Here is a 13745-nt window from a genome sequence, read left to right as displayed (position 1 = left end):
AGAGCCTGCTCGGGATGCACTACTGTGAGCAACACCCCGTTGTAGCGTGGGGGACGAGAACCGAACTGGATTCTGTAGCCCTTCTCTACTATCTGCAGGACCCATTGAGATATATTCGGCAGACTTTTCCATTCTGTCAGACATTCTACTAAGGGAACCAGCCTCTCGAGGCTGGCCTCTGGTGTGTAATTAGAACAGCTAGTTCGGGGACCTGAAGCCGAAGCGCAGGAACCACCCGAGCTAACTGCTCTTGGACCCCCCTCAGAGGGAGCGAGCCTGACGCAGCGTCTGGGAGACACAGCGCCAGAGACCCGCTGGAGACCGCTGCGCCCCGAGGCACCAAGGGTGGCGGGGTTGGCAGGACGGCCCCGTGAGAGCACCGAGACCGGACGGGCACCGTATACTGAGGTGTACACCGCACTGTCTCGATTGGGGCTGCCCTCACAGGTCTGACCCATTTGGCGTCAGGACCTTTTCTTCTGAGCCGAAGCTTTCTTAGCGAGAAGAACGGTCCTCAGATCCGGCTTCTGCTTAGATTGCTTTGGCTGTGAGTGCTGGCTCGGTCCCCGTGATTTTTGAGGAGGAGCGCGAGACGCAACACTCTCTTTTTGAAAAACACGATATGAGGAGCATGATGGCTGGGGCTGCCTTGCACGCCCAGCAGCATCAGGATTAGAACGGCGAGGGAGAAAACTTTTAAAAGCTTCAGATTGCTTTTTATTTTCTTGAAATCTTTCAACCACTTCATTCACAGCATCACCAAACAGACCTTCATGAGAAATGGGAGCGTCTAAAAGAAAAGATCTATCTTTATCTTTAATATCTGAAAGATTAAGCCAAAGGTGTCTTTCTGTAGAAACCAAAGCAGCCATAGATCTACCAATAGCACGTGCTGTTTCTTTAGTCGCCCTGAGAGATAAATCCGTAGCCCGACGAAGTTCGCGAATTTCGTCACGGCTGACTCCCTCACTGTTATCTAACTCCCCCAGCAGCTCAGCCTGATAAGCCTGAAGCAAAGCCATCGAGTGAAGGCAAGCTCCAGCCTGACCTGCTGCTGTGTAAGCTTTACCCACTAAATTAGATGTGATCTTTAAAGGCTTCGTGGGCAAAGTCGGGTTCTTAATAGATGACGCTGAACCAAAGGAAAGATAGCTCGCGAGTGTCTGCTCCGCCCGGGGCATCGCTTCATAACCATTTTCTTTCAGCCCTCTTATATCAGAATAAATGCGCACTTGAGGGCTGAAAAGACGTGATGAATATGGCTTATTCCACGATCTAGACAGCTCACTGTGAAGATCAGGGAAAAAAGGGAGACCCCGTGATGTAGGCGATGTTTTAGAAGACAGAAAACGCTCGTCTAATTTGCTTTTAGGACGAGCGCTCTGTTTATCAGATGGCCAAGATATATGTAATTTATCTACAGCTCGTGTTAATACATCAACCAACTCCTCATATGCTGGGGAAAGAGATGGCGAATCCTCTTCCCCCCTGATTGTGTCACCTTCACTGCCCGTTACATCTAACTCCTCGGAGCTAGAGCAACGAAGCAATGGGCTCTCCCCCCGGGCGGAAGAAGCCGCGGGGCGGGCTTCCGACACCGGAGTTTGAGCTATGGATCTCCCAGGTAAGGGAGGAGAAAGAGCCCTCGGACCCGTCTCCAACCCCGCTGAGAGATCCATTTGCGAACCCCAGGAATGCACTCTCCGTTCTGCCTCGGCAGAAGCGGGTCCTGCACCCTGAGGAGCGCGAGGCTCGCCGCTCTTCTCATCAAAGAGTGACAAGAGGGAGCGGAGCATGCGAAGCGAAAGCTTCTCACAATGCGGGCAATCAGTCTCCTCGAAGGCTGATAACGCATGCTCCACTCCCAAACAAACTACACAAAGCTCGTGTGTATCCCCACCCGTTAAATAACGCGGGCAGGGAGAAGCACACGGTTTGAATAGTTGCTTAGCCATAGTATATAAACTTTGCACAAGACAACAGTAAATATGACAGACAGGTTTGACACAGATCGCTTGCTGAGGCACAGAAAGCTAACACCGGTTGCTCCGGTTGGGGTTTTTATCAATTCCTGGTCGTGACGTCACTCCTGACGCTCACTCTCGCCATTGGACTAGTTGACATGGATGCTTCAGACGCACTCACGCAGAATGCGTTCCCAAAGCGTTATCGACGCATCGTCTCTCCCTCGATGGGGAACTCAAAGGCACCCACACAACTGTACAAAATGAACATATTATAAACAAATAAAGAAAACTCTATATCCTTAACAATAATTAAATCCCTTTACTTAATATATATATATATAAAACAGTACTTACCTAAGTCATGATACTGTTGGAAAAAAAAGCCACCGAATGACTAAAAGACTTCTCGAAGACGAAGCAGGAGAGGTTGAACTGACCAGTTTGGAGCCACCTAAGCAGCTTCACAGAAGCACGTATTGTGAACAAATACCATTCAGACCTTATTGTTAATTATTCTCATAGCCTGCATAGAACATTACCTGACAGAGCAATTGCACTGTCGAGAAAAAAAAAAAAACCTCACGCTCGTCTGACACTTCTCATGCAACTCGAAGAAGAAGCAGGAAAACTGAAATGACTAACTTGCCGCCACCTATACCGTTGTAAAGATGTGCATATTGTGAACAAATTTCATTTAAATCATGGCTTAAATTGATACACTAAGAACCACCGCTTACCGGAGTGATAACAATGACGGACCAACGTTAACTGGGCGCCGCCTGAGGCAACTCTAAAATGGCGTACAAAGGCACATAATTTGAACTAACATATTTCAACTCTTAAGGTAAATATTATATAGAGAACAGCACCTACCGGGAGAGATTAACTTACAATGTCAGGCAGAGAAAATAGAAGACATCTAAATTTCTATTCAACTTACATTTCTGTGTTATCTCCAGTGTTTGGAATAACGGCGTTTAAAAGAAAGGCATTAGGTAACAACGTTATTTTTTCAGTAACGGGGTAATCTAACTAATTACTTTTCCTGTCGTTACAACGCCATTAACGTTACTAAACGTTAAATAAACTATGCAATCCGAAGCGTGAGCAGGTGGATTAATAACGAGATAAGCGATTATGATTGGCTAAGGCAGAGTCATGTGTTTCATGGTAGCCAATCAGAGCCAGTGTTTTTACACACATGCCGGCACACGCGGCAGCGCCTGTGACGCCAGACACACACAACAGCTACGCAGAGATTCGCAGCAGCAGCAGAAATGGCGACTCAGGAGCAATCCGATGAAAAGTTGCCATTTTCAAGGCTGAGATATAAGCACTACTTCAAATTAATTGTGGTCAAAGGCAAGAACGTGCATGTAATGTGTACATGTAATGTGTGACACACGCATCTACAAAGCTAGTGGACAAAAACACCCTTTCTTACAAAGATAATACTTGAAGTGCAGGATAAAACTCTTGCTGTCTGTTGACGTGCAATAAATATCGAAAGTTATGTACGAACACCTGTCTGTTCTACCCATTTCAACTGACTTGTGAAAACTGCAAAAAAAATTTAAAAAATAATAAAATTTCTCTGACATATAGCAACTTTTTTTTTTTTTTTTTGTACAGTAACGCATATAGTTACTTTCCCTGGTAATGAGTTACTTTTATTTTAGAGTAATTCAGTTAACTCAGTTACTTTTTGGAACAAGTAGTGAGTAACTATAACTAATTACTTTTTTAAAGTAACTTTCCCAACAGTGGTTATCTCAACTTTTTTAATGTTTGTGACGAGTGGGGCGGGGCCGAGGGACGTGGGAGGAGCGAGGCTGGTGGAGTGATTGGGAAATCAGTGACACCTGCGACCCACCGCCGGTTTCGAGGAGACTTAGGTCTCTGCAGAGCAAAAGTGGGCGTTTATCACCATGTGGGTGTTTTCAAACTGTTGGGTTTTTCTGAATCATGCAATCTAAATGATCCCCCTTACCCAACCCCACCCCTAAACCTAACATCACTATTACATTAACCAATCAGGTATCATGGTGTAAAAACACCTTGATCTCGTAACTCCCATTATTTTCCTGCAGAGACCTATACTTGGTCTCGAGTCCCACGTAGGAGATGGAAGGATATAAAACTGAAGCGACGACAGTGAAGGACCAGAGAGGACCAGGCCTGGGCTTTATTTTATGTTTTGCTTTTTATTTGCGTCGTCCGTGAGGGGCTGATGCGCTGTTTTGTGTTTATTTTGTGATTATTAAAGTTTTGTTTTGATTGTGCGCCGGTTCCCGCCTCCTTCTTCCCGATGAGTATGGAGTTTTTATTATTACAGTGGTGCCGAAACCCGGGAGAAGGAGGGACTTGCTGCTGAAGATCCCTCGCCGCTGTGGTGAATCCGCGGTGCCATCGAGCAGGCGAGGAGTGTGCCGACATGGCCGCTTGAGGCGGTGGGCTGGAGCGAGTGGAGGGGACGGGCGAGCGAGCTGCCGGCCGCCCTTGATGTGGAGGGGCTGTTGCCGTCCGTGAGGGAGCGAAGGAGTCGGCGCCGTTCGCCAGGGGATCAGAGCCTGCTGCCATCCGCTGGAACGGGGAGGAGCAGGGAATGGGGGACTCTTGCTGGCTACCCAAAACCAGAGGAGCCGTCGCCGTCCACCAGGCGGTGGAGAAGTGTCGTGCTGTCCACCGAGGGCCGTCCAGTGCCATTGCCAGGGATCGCGGAGGAGATCACCCAGCTGGTGGAGGGCCGAGCAGCAGTGCGTCTGGGAACCAAATTTTTTTTCTCTCGCCTTGTCTGTCCTACCCCCATGTTCCTGCAAGTCCCCGTGAGCGGTCCCCCACGGAGGGAGGGGGGGGGGGCGGAGTAGAGCGCAGTCTCAAGTGTACCCCCCGGCCTGCGAGGGGCATGTGACAAGTGGCTGATGCGCTGTTTTGTGTTAATTTTGTGATTATTAAAGTTTCGTTTTGATTGTGTGCCGGTTCTCGTCTCCTTCTTTCCAATGAGTATGGAGTTTTTATAATTACAATGTTAAATTGTTGAATTAACTATAAAAACTGAGTTTGTAATACAAAATGTAAGTTGGATTTTTTACAGTGTAGCGATTGTGATTATTGTTCTTGTCTTCTTTCTCTCTGTTCTGTCCACACATGGTTCCTGTAGTGATTGTGATTATTGTTTCTTCTCTTCTTTCTCTCTGTTCTGTCCACACGTGGTTCCTGTAGTGATTGTGATTATTGTTCTTCTCTTCTTTCTCTCTGTTCTGTCCACACGTGGTTCCTGTAGTGATTGTGATTATTGTTTCTTCTCTTCTTTCTCTCTGTTCTGTCCACACATGGTTCCTGTAGTGATTGTCAGTATTGTAGAGATTGCAGTGTTTGCTGCTCCTACTGTGATTCTTCTTCAGATCATCTGTGCGAGAAGAGCTGGTGAGTTTTGATCGTCACAAAACCTGATGATTCACACTGATCTCTAACAATCTGAATCATGACAGTGAAAGGCCAGTAATGTGTTTATATTGATTTTATTTATTTAGGAAGGAAGAACTTTCATCACCAAAATGAAATCAAGATGTCTGCAGTTCTACAATGAAAAATTCTCTATTTATATACTTTAAATATTACAGCAAGAAATATTTTTATGTTTAGGTACCTTAATAAATGTGTGGTTATTTACACAGAAATCATAATCTAAATTATAATTTTATTTGTATCTTTATCTTTAAAATAAATTATAATTTAACAAAAATATTTTAAATGTTTCAGGAAACACTTTACGGTAAGGGTACATGAATTATCATGAATTCATGTAAAAATTCATGCATGAAATATGCATTAATTCATGCATTACTATCTCATGAATCATCAGGAACTAAAACGAGTTCAACGGTTTTTCATTCATGACTTAATGGATGAACAACACCTTAATTAAAACATTAACTAAGATGAGTAGGTCATCATGAATTATGATTTATTAAGCATGATCATGATGTTTTCTTTGTTCACAAAAAAATTGGTCTTTACCACCCATTGTGGATAAAGCTACAGTTATGGTACATGAATCATCATGAATTCATGCATAAAAAAACATTAATTCATGCAAGTAAGACTACTCTTTGAATTATTAAAGGGATAATCCAATTTTAAATGAAAAAATTTTTTAAATGAAAATTCACCCTCATGTTGTTTCAAACCTGTATGAATTTCTCTCTTCTGCCAACAGAAAGGAAGATATTTAGAAAAATGTCAGTAACCAGGCAGTTTCTGGTACTATTGACTTCCATAGTAGGAAAATAAATATACGCTGGAAGTCAATGGTACCAGAAACTGTCTGGTTACTGACACCATGAACTTTATTTTAAGTGCCTTTATATCTGAAAACTCTTTTCAAAACCATAAAGCTGTTTAAAAAAAAAAAAAAAAAAATATATATATATATATATATATATATATATATTATATATATATATATATATATATATATATATATATATATATATATTCACAAACAGCTTGAATTTTTTGGGGGTAAAGAGTCACTTTTTAATGTATAAAGCTACTGATGTGGACTCCTCCACATCATGAAATATTTAACGCTTAACAAAACTAAACTAAACAAATACATGGCACAAACACATGGCAGTACAAACAATCTAGGGCTGGGTGATATAATGCATGACATTGTTTCAGGGGAGTAATCACCACTGCAGTGATGGCGATTTGGTGTGCTTCCGGGATTTGCCAAATTAGTCAATATTAGGAACAATTCCAAACCAGTTATGCCTCGTTTCCACTGAGCAGTACGGTACGGTATGGGACAGTACGGTACGGTTCAGGTCTGTTAACCATGATCTGGCTAGCGTTTCCACTGCCAACAACCTTACTTGATATGCGTGGTGTTTCGATCGACATCATTTTCGCGCGATGAAGAACATAGTAAACTACAATGGATGACATACAGCAGATCTTGTTCTTGCTCCTCGACATGTTTGTCACAAGAAGACAAGCGCCGACATTAAGCTTTTCTCAATATCAAGTACGGAAAGTTTGTACTTACCTTGTGCGACTCCCACATGCAAATGGTACAACGCGTTCTTAAAAGCGTCACTCAGCTCGCTCTGCTACTCCGGTTATCTCTGTTACTCTGTATATACATTTTAAGCAACAATAAAACAAAATATGTTATAAAACACCACTCTGCCTCTTTTCGTTTTCATTTAAATAAATTAAACATTATAGGGACACAATGTGGTTCATGCGCAACGCATATTGATTATTCACTGCATGTTATACATTATTCTATTCATAACAAAACGAAATTTAAAACACAACCCTAACGTTACCTCTTTTCGTTTAAAAAAAAAATATATATATATATTCCAGGCAATATATGCGTTTGTACAAATGTTGCACTAAACATCAGGGCCCGTATTCATAAAGATTCTAAGAATCCTCTCAGAAAACTCTTAATTTAGCTTAAAAACTTTTATGTAGGAGTCTTAGCTTAAAAGTGATTCAGGATCGATCTGAGAGCAACTCTGAGTAATGAAAAGACAAAAACTTTCATCTTAGTGAGGAGGCGGGGTTGACCCTGTTGATATGTATGATACAATCTTTTGAAGACTGTGATTGGTTGGTTGTCCAAGAAGGAAAAAAATTGTGATTTTAAGTATAGGCTCTATTCTAATTCTCACTTTGAATTTACATGCATAATTTATCCTATTTGACCGTTCTCACAAACACACACACACACACACACACACACACACACACACACTATATGTGTGTATATAAATCCTTTTTTTTTATTTACCATGCTTGTAATTTCCTATAAGGTATTTGATTGGCTTAGAATGATAAAAATTGTTCCACTCTTTCCAATTACAGTGATTGCTGTCCTATTTAAGTGGCGGTTTGAATGTTGGTTTTAAAGTATCAAACATGGACACTTCAAACATGGAAAATTCGGGCCGGGTGTCACAGCAAGGGACAAGAAGCAGACATGGGAGCTTATATCACAAACTATTAACGGTTCATTCCCCCTGCTTGTGCGCACCTATAAGCCTGCTATATTCATAAATGCAGTTTTTTGAGCCTGCAAGGTGAAATGTCCAGTGGAAACGAAATGAACTGCGACACAATAAGATGTTCTGAAAATGCTGTAATTGTTTGTGTGATCACTCTGCTTACAGAAGGTTGTGACAGACCCAAATCATCATATTGCATTGTTGCATTTTCCCAGTTGCCAAATATCGTAATGTATACTTTAATTCATCTATTAAATTATAAATTATTATATAATCTATACCGTCTTATTAACTCACTGTCATCCATTGTCTGCAACACATTTCTTCTGCCTCTTTGTCTTTCTGCCATTTTCTCCACTGCTAAAGAAACTCTTAAGCCTCTTAAAAGTCCTCGTCTGTGCTCCTAACAAGTTTGACTTTAAGACCTCTTTTAAGGGTTAAGATGCTTTCTGAATTACTTTTTTCTTTACTAGGATTTTTTTCTTTAATTTTAAGAGTAAACGCCCACATGTCTAAGAATTTCCTTAGAATTTTGTCACTAGGAGCTACTTTTTGCATTAAGATTCTTTATCAATACGGGCCCAGATATTCTTGAAATAAAAAAAAAATGACAAGAAACCATATTTCTTTTTGTAAAATTTCAGTTTTATCAATAATAGCTAATATAAAAGTTTAAGTAAAAGGTACAAGAAGCTATACAATAAGAAATAAAGCAAACAATTCAGTCAAATATCCAAATGCAGCGCTCTAGTCTAACATTACAAGTACAAATAGCCTATAACGTTAATATGAAACTAAACTTAGCCCTCAGCCAAAACCATTGACAGGGAACTCATTATATATTCACAAGAGCAAAGATCGCCCGTTAGGTCTACACAAGACAAATTATATCTCATGTTTAACCACTACCGTCGGAGTCAGCGACGAACGTCAGAAGAACTAGCCGAGGAAAGGCTCATCCAGCCGGGAAACATGAGTGCTGAGTGCCCGCTGAACGCATGGATCTCACAACCAGGAAAAAAAAAAATCATCTTTATAAATAAACCACAGATTTGAGCTAATCAACTACATTCTCGCCTGAAAAACTCTTAAAATTACATTTCGTGATACAGTGACAGTATTATTATATTAAACTGTATATTAAAAAAAATGGCGCTTCTTATGTTGTCATTCCCCTTGTAGAACGCACAAAGTGACGATTCTCTGTCAACCAATCAACGTCCTGCAGTGAGTCTAGCTCCACCTTTTAGTACCGTGCCACTGTGCTAGGTACCCCAATGGAAGGGTACCTAAAAAGTGGTACGGTGCGGTTCGGCATTTTGCTACCATTCCCAACTTTTGATAGTGGAAACGCAAATAAATGCGTACCATTCCGTACCGTACCGCTCAGTGGAAACGAGGCATTAGTTGGGAGGGGAACTAGATCTGTGGCCATTTTGATTTGATTTGATTTAATGGTTTATTTAAAAGGGGACAGTGCAATTTCATAAAACACATGAAAAAACATGGTTAAAAAAGCCAGAATTAGCCAAAAGGCTATTTTTCATCTGTAGTCCCCTGGCCAAGATGTAAATAAAAGCATTAAAATATTAACAAAATTATACATTTACAAGTCTATGGCAAATTGACTACAATATAAATGACACTGTAAAATAACTTAAGGTAAATTGTACCTATTACAATAATCAGACACACAAAAAACACATTTTCAAAAATGGCTATAGTGTATCTAATATATAATACAGCTCAATAGGCTCGACTTTTAATGCTGGCAGACATAATTGTTAATGAGCCAAATTTTCAAATTTTTTGTAAAGGCCTTGTAAGTGTTGAGCTGTCTAACCTCCCTCAGGTATAGAATTCCATTCAGTAGCGCCCCTCACTGACCAGGCCGAGCGACTGAAAATGCTCCTGCGCAGAGGGATGACACAGTCCCCTCTGCCAGAGCCTCGAGTAACGCGCTCAGAACTGTTTCTTTGGCTGATGAACTCAGCCAGAGGAGCTGGTGCCAAATCATGTGTCACTTTGTATATGAGATTCAAATTTAAAAACTTATGAATACTGTTCCAGTTTAAAAGGCTGTGTTTTTTTTAAATGCACAGTGATGATAGTGCCTTGTTTTTTTGTCCATGATTTTAATGGCTTGTTTGTATAATGTTTCCAAAGGTCTTTTGCGCTCTGACTTGCTTGAGACCAACTTGTAAAGCAGTAGTTGAGGTGACTGAAAATCATGGAATGTAAAAAAAATTGTGCAGCTTCGGTTGACATGTCATTTCGAATTGAGCGGAAATTTGCAAGATTAAACTTGATTATTTTACATAATTTTCAATATGGGCTTTAAAGAATGTGAATCTACTACTAAGCCAAGATATTTATATTGATTTACGATTCGTAATTTTTCTCCAGCAACTATTATGTCAGGATTAAATGAAGCTCTATTGGTTTTACTGAGAAACATACCTACAGTTTTCAAAATATTTAGCTGCAGGCAGTTCTCCTGCAGCCAGGATGTAACACGAGTCATTGCTTTAGTAAGTTTATCTGCAACAATGTCTTTAGAGCGACCATGAACAAATAGAACGGTGTCATCCGTATACATTAAACATTCTACTTCAGAGCAAACATTAGGCAAGTCATTGATATAAAGGCTAAATAAGAGGGGCCCTAATATTGAGCCCTGAGGAACCCTGGTAGTTAGCCTAAGCGACTCAGAATTGCAGTTGTTAATTAGTATAGATTGTGTACGATCATGCAGATAGGATTCAAACCAGCTAACAGTGTCACAAGAAATTTTAAATTGTGGAAGCTTGTTAAGTAGAACTGAGTGGTTCACTGTATCAAAGGCTTTCTTGAGATCCAAGAATACCACCCCTACTACCCCCCCCCCCCCCTTATCAAGAGAACATTTTATTTTCTCAATAAAAAGGCACGTAGCTGTTTCAGTGGAGTGTTTGGATCTAAAACCAAACTGCATGGTGTGAAAAGAGGGGGAGCTACTGTTTAAATACTGGACAATCTGCTCAGCCACCCATTTTTCAGCAATTTTAGAAATGGCCGGAAGAATGCTTATTGGTTGATAGTTATTCATGGAGGTAGATAGACCAGACTTAAAAACTGGCGTAACAATAGCCGATTTCCAGGCCTTTGGAAGTGACCACTGGAAAGAGATAGATTAATAATAGAAGCAATAGGAGTAGCCAAAGTCGATCCTAAATCTTTAAGCATGTTTGTGTCCATACAAAATACATCCCTGGCTTTAGATGGTTTTAATGTTTTAATTATATCAATGACTTTAGTCTCAGTGATGTTTGCTATGAAGAAAGACTGTGTTGCAGACACTAAGTGTTTTTTTTTTTTGTTTTATTATAAAGTTCTTAGAGATTTCTGCTACCGATTTAATAAAATAGTTGTTAGAGGCATCAGCTAATATCTTGGATTCTGTTAAAATGTCTCCATTTAATTCAATTTGCATTTGTTTTGTCTTATTTTTGTGGGACTCACCTGTCAGTTTTTTTTATATAATCCCAGGTTATTTTAGAATTTCCACGTGCACTATTCAAAGCAGTAATAAAAAAGCCAGCTTTAGATTTCCTTATTTCTCTCACCACTCTATTTCTTAAAGAGATAAATTGATGCCTATTATATCCTGATTTTACAGCCAGCTTCAAGGAATGATCTCGCTCTTTCATCAATTTCAGAACAGATTCATTTAACCATGGAAGGACATTTTTTTTATCTTGTAATCTAATTTTCCATGTAAACTGATGAACAATTTGCTGCATTTTATTAGAAAATAGAGAACAATCCTTGTCCAAGTTTATGCCAGAGAGTAATTCATCCCAATTTACATCATCGATTGAATCTATGAATTTTTGTTGTTCCTGATTTGGTATCCTAAAGGATTCTGTGGCTAGCAAATGTTTAAAACGCTTTTTATTTAATTTTCTGGTGACCATTATGAGATTGTGATCAGACAATCCAGTAAGCATATTATATGATTTCAAAATCCTTTCTGGCCTATTTGTAAAAGCTAAATCAATTTGAGTGCTCGTAGAGTTTGTAATTCTCGTAGCGCCATTAATCACCTGAGCCATATCCATTTTATCCATTACCTTTTTCAAGTTTTTCCTGATTTGCTTAACTTCCCAATTAACATTCAGGTCACCTAACATTATAAGTTCTTTTGCAGGATTAAATTGTTTTAATAAACTGTCCAGCTTTTCATAAAAATCTGCATTAGATGAAGGAGGTCTATAAATAACCATAAGAATATAAGACATCTGCGGTGACAAAGTTACATTTAAACCAATAAATTCTAAATCATTCTCATCTATGACATGAATTTCATTACAGTTAAAAGTGTCCTTGGCATAAATCATGACCCCCCCTCCCTTGGCACCCTGTCTGTCTTTACGAAACATTTTATAACCAGGTATAGATATTATTGCAGAGGGTTTAGTTTCCTTAAGCCATGTCTAAGAAAGGCATAAAAAGTCAATATTAGAATCAGTAAGTAGGTGGCGGACTTGATCACTTTTTAACTTGATACTTCGTATATTTAAGTGTGCACATAGAATGCCTTTCGGTTTAAATCTCGAGTCCCAAATTAATTTGTAGTTATTAACTGTCTGAAATACCCCAAGTTTCCGGTGTTTTATTATCGCTGGATTTGGCAGTTTCCTGTTTTTATTGTTGACGTTAATCGCAGTTAGCTCCTCAAATTCTGCGCTGTCACCCGTTACACGGCTCCCAAACCCAAACTTTTGTTTTACCATTTGTTTTTTAATTGTCAAAAATAACAACACACGGTGTACTGTGGAATCGACTAGAGAACATAGTGATTGAAAAGTGTGTTAAAAGTGTTTATATACATATTTTTACCTACTGCCCAATTAGAGACTGACCACTGTATCAATTTGAGTATGACTTACTGCATACCTCTTAGTGTTTTGCTCATTTTCTTTGCCTTTTTGGGCTTTGACTTTAACTTCTTCTTGGGCTCTGGGGACTCGGAATCGGGCTCAGAATCCGATGAGGAATCAGAGGATGAGGAATCGGTTATATCTGACTCCTGTTTCCTCTTTCCAGGTGCCTGTTCAATAGGTGGGATATTACTGGCCACATCTACCCCCTTCTCGCTTCTTACGGCAAGAGCTGTGAATATAAAAAAGAAAATATAAATTGTTTGACAATGGTGTTATGACAATCAATAATTTTTAAGCTGTAATTTCCTCAAATCAGTTTTACCCTCTCGGTCTCTCTCGGAGGAAATCTCGATCCTCTTTCAGATTGTGAACCCATTCTTTTAAGGTGGCAATCTCGGTGTTTTGGCCTTCAATAGTTTGCTTGGCCTCCTGCAGAGCTGTTTGCAGAGTGGTGTCTTCTATAATAAATTAGGACCTCATAATTAGATATGGTTAAGCAGAATAACACATTTTAAAATATTAACACTTTTTATCTATGGAGTTAAATAGTAAGTAAACAAAGTAGCACAAACAGCACATGAAAAGCAATACTGAGATTAAAAAAAAAAAATAATAATCACATGCTTCAAAGTTATGTTAAATGTAGTTGACCCTGAAACTTACCGGTTTCTTTAGCCTTTTCATCCACAGAGGTCTGTGGATGATCCCACAGAGGTGAAAGCACTGTAAAGTTTCAATGACAGATGTAAAATTTAATTTAGCTACAGATGTCAGTATTCTTTTTAGCAAAAAAATGTAGGCTAATGTTTGAGGGCTAGGCAAGTCACCTG

Source organism: Carassius auratus, chromosome 7 (assembly GCF_003368295.1).
Source record: "Carassius auratus strain Wakin chromosome 7, ASM336829v1, whole genome shotgun sequence".
In the NCBI taxonomy this organism is placed as follows: domain Eukaryota; kingdom Metazoa; phylum Chordata; class Actinopteri; order Cypriniformes; family Cyprinidae; genus Carassius; species Carassius auratus.
Note: the sequence above shows the minus strand (reverse complement) of the source record.